The following is an 8,538-nucleotide window of genomic DNA, read 5'->3' on the forward strand; positions in this document are numbered from 1 at the left end:
TGAGATGGAGTCTTGCTCTGTCACCCAGGCTGGAGTGCAGTGGTGTGATCTCGGCTCACTGCAACCTCTGCCTCCCAGGTTTAAGCAATTCTCCTGCATCAACCTCCCGAGTAGCTGGGACTATAGGCGCTTACCACCACTCCTGGCTAATTTTTGTATTTTTAGTAGAGATGTGGTTTCACCCTGTTGGCCAGGCTGGTCTTGAACTCCTGACCTTGTGATCCACCCACCTCGGCCTCCCAAAGTGTTGGGATTACAGGCGTAAGCCACCACACCTGGCTGAGACTCATATTTTAAACTTTGAACTAAAATAATTCCTACCCAACCTACAATGCTAAGACTTTCATTTTTCTTTGGTGCTTTGGACCATGAGATTGCTAGAGTATTTCACCACATTGTCTCAAAACCTCCTAGTAAACCCAATTATAGCATCAAATTTTACAGAATAAGTAATTCTCAGCAATAGTTAACTAGGTACTTGAATCTTATTGAATGCATCTTACTGGGTATAATTTCAGTGGAAGCACCTATTTATTTATTTAACCTTCCTCAATGACTTTCCCATGTGTCATCTGTCTGTGCCCTGGGGATAAGAAGATGAATGAACAAAATCTCTTGCTTTGGAGGAGCTAAAGATCCAGTGAGCTATTGTTTCAAAGACTTGATTATTAGCAGATCTTAGCCATGGTTTTTCATATAGATACCCTCTACCTCTGTTTATGAATCTGTTCCTAATAATGCTTCACATTATTTTTACACATTATTTCCAAATGCTACATTATTACTATTTTTTAAACATGAAGTATTTGGAAAAAACAGTGTTCAGCTGAGATGTGTGCAGCATTTGTTTTAGATAATAATGGTTGGTGATATTTTGGTTTAGTGGAGTGAGCCAATTCCAGGTATCCTTCCCCACAAGCCAATGTATAGCTTAATCTTCACATTCATGTCATGTTTTCGAACTGTGAACACATCTTATTTATGCAGATGAGGTAAAATAAAGCATTTGTTGAAGTCAGGTTAAATTAGCACTCTTCTGCGACTGTATTAAGCAATGTTCAGATGGATTTCATTAAGAATGTAGAGGCTCCATGACAAAATTACCCATCGGGGTGTGTTTCATTATTTATTGTTTAATCAGGGTAATCATATTGGAGTATTTGAATTCAGGAGCTTACAGAACTGGGTGCCTTCATGTATTTTGCTTTTATTATTCCTTCCAGGAGAATCAGCTTCACACAACCATTATGCCATACTTGTTTATTTTTATGAAGTTGGTCCTTTCCCAGTTGGTATTCTCCTTAATACTCTTTGATGGGAACTTCCCTGTCACAATATGTATTTTGGCTTTTCAACAAGTCAGGAGGACTTGAATTTGACAATGATGACACTAATTATCATTTTGAAGATCTGAAAAAGGAGGATGTAAAGTCACCTAGGAGCCTGGTAATAAAGCCCCTCCCATTTAATGAAGCATAGCACCATTACTCCTTACACATCAAAATTTGTCCTTCATTTCGTCAAAAACTATAAGAGCGTTACATTATTTTTACAAACTTTCCTTAAAAAATACATTATGTCTGACTTATTCCTGCCTTTGAATAATCTTATTTGCAATTCGATTGTTTGTCTTTGTTTTACTTTGAAAAATGAATCATTTGCTATGTCAGGATGAGGTTGTTACACTGAAAACAAAGAAAAAAACAAGAGTTCTTTCAAAATCTAATTATGAACTTGTCCCAGTCAGTAATGCTTGCGAGGTTATTTCCTCATAGACACACACGGTATCTCCATGTTGCTCTCATATTCCAGATAAAAATCAACCACCTGAGATGGTTCTCAGGTAAAGGATAATTATTTGTGTCTGTGTTTTCAGAATTAATTCAAGCTTTGAAAATATTCCAAAGATTAAAATTAGCTAGCTGAGAGATGTATTTGTCCATGTAAAATTTCCTTTGGAAATGTCTGTCATGTCATATGTGAGAAGTACTAGTATTTGGCAAACTGAGCTATACTTATTCAGTGTTCCCTTGAGACGTTTAGAAAGTTCAACTTTCAAGCTTTAAAACAATTGATATTAATTCTCTTTTTCAAATTTGCCTGCATAAAATAACTTAGTTCTCATGCTTATTTGCTTTCCTTCAATAGGACCATAAGAGAAATGATAAATGGTGTTTGACTGATTGTGTAAATAAACCGCTAATTATATCCTTAATAGTTCTCCACCCTTCTAGACACTGTACTGGAATGTATTTCCTGTAAAATGCTTTAGTACTTAGAGCTCTATTATTTTTTTAAAAGATGGGCCCAAAATCAGTAATTATGAGAGTTATTATTCAGGTTCACAGCAGTGCAGCAGCTATTTTTCACTTGATAATTACCTTGTTAAACTAATGTCAGACCAGCGCCATGCCTTATTTAAGAAAATGGTCCACCAGCCCTGAGTAAGCAGGCCCAGCTGTGGAAATATTAAAAGATTTATTAAATCCAGGCTCATCTTCAGCACTGCCTCATCGACATTAGTTATGGGAGTTGTAGGAAGTTTTCTATTTCTCATTAGATGTTTGCAGCGTCGTTCCTGAGCTCCTGCTGCAGTTCCTGACAGCTGGTGTTTCCATTGTGTTCCTTCTGTTTCTAGCTCTGGGTTTTGTGGCCAACCAGGATACCTTTTAATTGGCACAATCTTCATTCAGAGTCTTGAGGAGAAGATGACCCATTCCCCGGAAATTAGGAATGCATATGATTTCATTTCATTTCCTACTTTCCCATTGTTTAAATTAATTAATTATTTATTTATTGAGACAGAGCCTCACTCTGTTGCCCATGCTGGCATGCAGTGGCACAATCTAGACTCACTGTAACCTCCACCTCCCGGGTTCAAGTGATTCTCCTGCCTCAGCCTCCTGAGTACCAGGACTATAGTCACGTGCCACCATGCCCGGTTAATTTTTGTATTTTTAGTAGAGACAGGGTTTCACCACGTTGGCCAGGCTGGTCTCAAACTCCTGACCTCCAGTGAGCGGTCTGCCTCAGCCTCCCAAAGTGCTGGGATTACAGGCATGATCGACTGCACCCGGCTACCTATTTTCCCATTTTTAAAATTACAGTTTCATTTATTACCTGTTTCCCTTTGGAAAAGAAAAAAAAATCAAGACTCTCCAATGTTAGCCATGGTTTTGGCTAAAAAGAGACAGATACAGATTTGAATTTTTAGTCCCATGTGAGTACCTCTTGCTGTAATATTATAATTTACCAAAAAAAAAAAAAAAAAAATGGAGTCAGACACTTAGTAGGTTCTTATCTTGGTGGTTTTCAAGTATGTTCAATAATAACTTACTGGATTAGTTATTAAGTTAAAATGATAAACGTTCTAGCAATGCTTTACAGTTTAGGAAATGCTTTCATAAATCAGGACCATCTGTAAGCTTACTGAGTGTGAAGACTGTGTCATTCACCTTTGGAGTCACTGTGCCTGTTTCTGTGATAGAGAAAGACCCATGGTCAATATTTGACAAGCAGTACTTGGTGACCATGTGCCATTCCATCGTCACTACAAACCTGGGAGCAGGTGTCAGACTGACCATTAGTATCGAAGAGATGACAAAAGCGAGGCCTTCAAAGATGCAGAATTCAACTCTTCTGCCATATGGGCCCATACTGTGGACCCTTTACCATCCCACTATTCAGAACTTTTTTTTTGTTTTGTTTTAACAGTAGAGAATCTTTAAATATGACCTGTTTGGATTTAAAAAAAATTCTAATCTCTTACTCTGGATCCTGGAAACTTACCTCCTTCTCTCCTCATTCACTCCTCCCAGAAAGAGCACAGATTAAGCATAATTAGTTCTTCATGGCAAATGTGTACCTGCAGCCTGTTTTTCTTATTGTAGTTCAGTGTGGATTGCTGAAATCCCTTCGACATTGCTGCTACGAAGCTGACATTTATAAATTTTCTTTCTTAACGCAGTATGGGGTCCTCCATATGTCTTCCACAATAACTCTCTGTGTTTTCAGGGAATCTAAAGATTTATTTCCTTCCAAGTCCTTGTTGCTGGCATTTTCTCCAAGCCTCCAAAACTGCCAAGAGATGAACTTCAATTTAGAGGAACTGTTACATTTGTCATTGTGAATTTGCTAAACTTTGGATAAATTTGAAGATTTATGCTTATTCGCAAATGGGCCCTGAGAATATCTTTGGAGCTCAGAAAGTTCACGCTTGACTTCCTTTTCACTGTTCTAAGTAAACGAGTTCTTAAATCCCTGCAGTCTCCCCGCCTGGGCTCTGGGTCCCTGCCATTGCCTTAGCCTGCGTTCATGTGGACCAACAGGAACTGAGATGTGACTTACCTCTGAGGTGTAGAGGAGGAGGGCCTTCTCCCTGCCTTGTTCTGTGGAAATCACATACTCGGTCTGCATTTCCAAGATAACCCAATTAGAGAATGCCTTACATAACCCCTCACTTTAAAGGCAAATAGCCCAGGCCTGTGAGTCAGACAAACTTGGCTTCAAATCACGACCCTGTCCTGCAGTTGCCATATGACCTCAGGTGTTACAGCTAATTTCTCTGAGCCTCACCATTTTGATCTGTATAATGAAAATAATGTCTGTCTGACACTGTTATTATAGTATTTGTGAGTAATATACATATAATCACTGATACACAGGAGTTTATCAATAAGTAATAGCTATTATAATCAGTATTTATATGTACAGTTAACATACCAAGAAATTGACTTTGCTTTGACTTGCTCAAGGCAACCCAGCTAGCTGGTCATAAAGTCAGGATTCAGATTAATGTTTCCTCATTCTTTATAAAACATGTGACTTGGCCGGGTGTGGTAGCTCACACCTGTAATCCCAGCACTTTGGGAGGCCGAGGCGGGTGGATCACGAGGTCAGGAGATTCAGACCATCTTGGCTAACACGGTGAAACCCCGTCTCTACTAAAAATACAAAAAAAAATTAGCCAGGTGTGGTGGCAGGCGCCTGTAGTCCCAGCTACTTGGGAGGCTGAGGCAGGAGAATGGCGTGGACCAGGAAGGCGGAGCTTGCAGTGAGCCGAGATCAAGCCACTGCACTCCAACCTGGGCGACAGAGTGAGACTGTGTCTCAAAAACAAAAATAAAAAAAACCAAAAACCAAAAAACAAACAAACAAACAAAAACCATGTGACTTGGCCAGGTGCCGTGGCTCACACCTGTAATCCCAGCACTTTAGGAGGCGGAGACGAGTGGATCACTTGAGGTCAGGAGTTCAAGACCAGCCTGGCCAACATGGTGAAACCCTGTTTCCACTAAAAATACAGAAATTAGCTGGGCATGATGGTGGGCGCCTGTAATCCCAACTACTCGGGAGGCTGAGGCACGAGAATCACTTGAACCCAGGAGTCAGAGGTTGCTGTGAGCTGAGATCTAGACACTGCACTCCAGCCTGGGTGACCGAGTGAGACTATGTCTAAAACAAACAAACAAACAAACCACATGAGTCTATTTATTAGTAACTTGCTAAAAGTTCCATACTCTCATTTTCATTTTAAACAGTCTAGAAGAAACATAGTTTACAGGGACCACATATCATATTTTGTTCTTTGAATCTTCAAAATATTTTAGAGCCAAGTACGGGGGGAAGTGTCATTAACTGCCTTGATTTTAGTGATGTGCAAAAAATTGGAGACAATCTATTTGATAGGTATTTTAGTTTTCGATTGCAGAATATCAAATTACCAAAAACTTGGTGAATCGAAATAACACACATGTATTATCTCACAGTTTCCCTGGGTCAGGAGTCCAGGCTAGGTTGCTAGGTGCTCTGGCTAGGCTTTCACAAGGCTGAAACTGAGGTGTCATTTGGGGCTGAGGGTTGTTGGCAGAATTTGTTTCTTTTGCAGTGGTAGGATGGAGGTTTCTATTTTTTTTTTTTTCCTGGCTATTAACTGGGGGCTGCTTGCATCCCTGGAGGTCTTCTACTGCTCCCTGGCATGGGGGTCCTCTCTACAACAAGCAGCTTGCCTTTTTAAGGCAGGAGAATCCCTCTCCCTTCAACTCTCCAACATTAAGCGCTTGCCTCATTATATCAGACCTGCCCAAGAAAACCTCTTTTCATGAACCTGAAGTCATCTGATTAGGGACTTTAATTGCATCTGTAAAATGAATCATGGGATAATATCCCCTCAAAGGCACAAGAAACACTCATGATCAAGGAGTGGGATTATACAGGGTGCGTATACCAGGGGTGGGAATCTTGGAGGCCACTCAGAATTCTTTCTACCACCAGGGCATGAAGCATGTACATAATTATATTATAATATGAGACATCCTGATAAGCATTGTTTTTTTTTCTTTTTTTTTTTTTTGAGACAATGTCTCACTCTATCACCCAGGCTGGAGTGCAGTGGCGCAATCTTGGCTCACTGCAACCTCCGTCTCCTGAGTTCAAGCAATTCTCATGCCTCAGCCTCTTGAGTAGCTGGAATTACAGGCGTGCATCACTATGCCTGGCTAATTTTTGTATTTTAGTAGAGATGGAGTTTCACCACGTTGGTCAGGCTGGTCTCAAACTCCTGACCTTAAGTGATCCACCCATCTTGTACCCGCAAAGTGCTGGGATTACAGGTGTGAGCCACCACACCCGGCCCTGACAAGCATTTTCAAACAAGGGAAAAGTGCCCTGTGAAGCCAGAGAACAGCGGTCATTTCCTGCTATAGGGGTTGGGAGGCATGACAGAGACAATGAGTATAATTCAAGTAGGCAGAGATAGAGGTGAGGGTCAGTGAGGTAGAAATGGAGTGGAAGAAGCACATCCCAAGGGAGGCAAAGAAGGTATTTTGGGAAAATAGTAAATGCTTTTGGTTGGCTAGAACTTGCTGCTCTGTGGTTTTTAAGAGACTTGTGTTTTGAACCTATTGAAATCTTTAGAAAAGGTGATGGGGACACTCTTGGGTATACCTGATTCCATGAGCGTCCTCTGCTTTTTTCATATACTGGCTAATGAAGAAGGGAAGAATTTGGCCACATGTCTGTTGTGTGTGGGGCTTTGAATCCTATCACTGTAGTCACCCTTCAGGACCTTGAAAAAGTCTTTCTTCTCCACCATTTCTGGTGGAGAATTCCAAACTTAGGGGCTTCTGTGGCTTGTAAAATGCCTTTCTCCGTTGTAGAAAAGGTAGACAAGTCTGAAAACAGTGGGTTCAATTCTGTAAGCTACACATTAAACCAGCTGGAGTTGGTTGTAGGTAAAATAACTCAAAACCATGTTGTATAAGAAATGGCATTGGCTGGGCACGGCCTGTAATCCCAGCACTTTGGGAGGCCGAGGTGGGCGGATCACAAGGTCAGGAGTTCAAGACCATCCTGGCCAACATGGTGAAACCCCGTCTCTTCTAAAAACACAAAAATTAACTGGGTGTGGTGGCACACGGCTGTAGTTCCAGCTACTCAGGAGGCTGAAGCAGGAGAATCACTTGAACCCGAAAGGCGGAGATTGCAGTGAGCTGAGATCGTGCCATTGCACACCAGCCTAGCAACAGAGTGAGACTCTGTCTCAAAAAAAAAAAAAAAAAAAAAAAGAAAAGAAAAAAGAAATGGTGCATGGATTCATTCATGTGTTCATTCAGCTAATACGTACCGTATTCCTGCTGTGTTGCTCAATCCACTTTTCCTCAGGGGATCCATCAAACAAGATAGCAACGGCCCCTGCCCTCATAAGGTTTATAATATAGACTCTAGATCATAGATAATTTAGACTTTAGATTCTTGCAGAATAAGGAGCTTATAAAGTAAAGCTTATACTAATTATTAATGAATTTTAGTTTTGATAACTGCTATGAGCAGAATATATGTGATGCTTTAACCAATCTCTACGGGGGCAGCAGTGAAAGCTGCCATGGGGTGTGTGGAGGGGAGTCAAGCTAAACCTCTCTGAGAAGTTATAATAAAGGTTGAAAAAAATCTAAGTAAAGAAATACATCTTGGAGTGTTTGCATGTATCTGTTGGGCTGATAGAGTGAAGAGACCGTAGATTTGGGATAGACTGGATCTGACTGGACTCCTGTCTTTTGTTTTCTTCCTGATGTACAGGTTCTTAGATATCACAGCCCACCTCATTCCCTAGTCCCCTCTGGAGGATTAATTGTCCCTTCTCTCTGTACCAGTGACATGTAGCACACATATCTGTTATGTTACAGCTTTCATAGTGCACGGTCATCTGTTTATATGTGCTGAGTTGGGATCTCTCTGGAGATGTCCTCGGACAGTAATTGCAGCCTTTTCACCCCTTAATCTCCAAGATCTAGGATTGCACCTGGCACTATATTTGCTACTGAATGGTATTTGTTGAATGAATATACCACAACTCGTTGGAAATGATAGAAGTCACATGTTGACAAACTGTAGTGCTTTAAAAGGAAGATCTTTCAAAACAACAGTTTTCCAAAATGCGACGATCTGCCCCAGAATGACAGGCAGAACTCACCATCTCTGGAGCTGACAAGCATCCCAGAATTCTGTATATATGAATCAGAAGCAAAGCAGAATTTGAAA

At 40.8% G+C, this 8,538-nt stretch overlaps 1 protein-coding gene across 1 annotated transcript in view; it reads left to right on the plus strand.

The window, feature by feature from the left end:
• LOC105536883 (LIM domain-binding protein 2-like) overlaps nt 1–8,158 on the plus strand; it is a 163,576-nt gene extending 155,418 nt beyond the window's left edge. Inside the window, exon 4 of the mRNA XM_011976369.1 lies at nt 8,077–8,158. The gene's annotated coding sequence lies outside the window, so the exon portion shown is untranslated. The remainder of the gene's footprint in view (nt 1–8,076) is intronic.
• Nucleotides 8,159–8,538: the final 380 nt, after the last annotated feature.

This window comes from Mandrillus leucophaeus, unplaced genomic scaffold (genome assembly GCF_000951045.1).
Source record: "Mandrillus leucophaeus isolate KB7577 unplaced genomic scaffold, Mleu.le_1.0 Scaffold1647, whole genome shotgun sequence".
Taxonomy (NCBI): Eukaryota; Metazoa; Chordata; class Mammalia; order Primates; family Cercopithecidae; genus Mandrillus; species Mandrillus leucophaeus.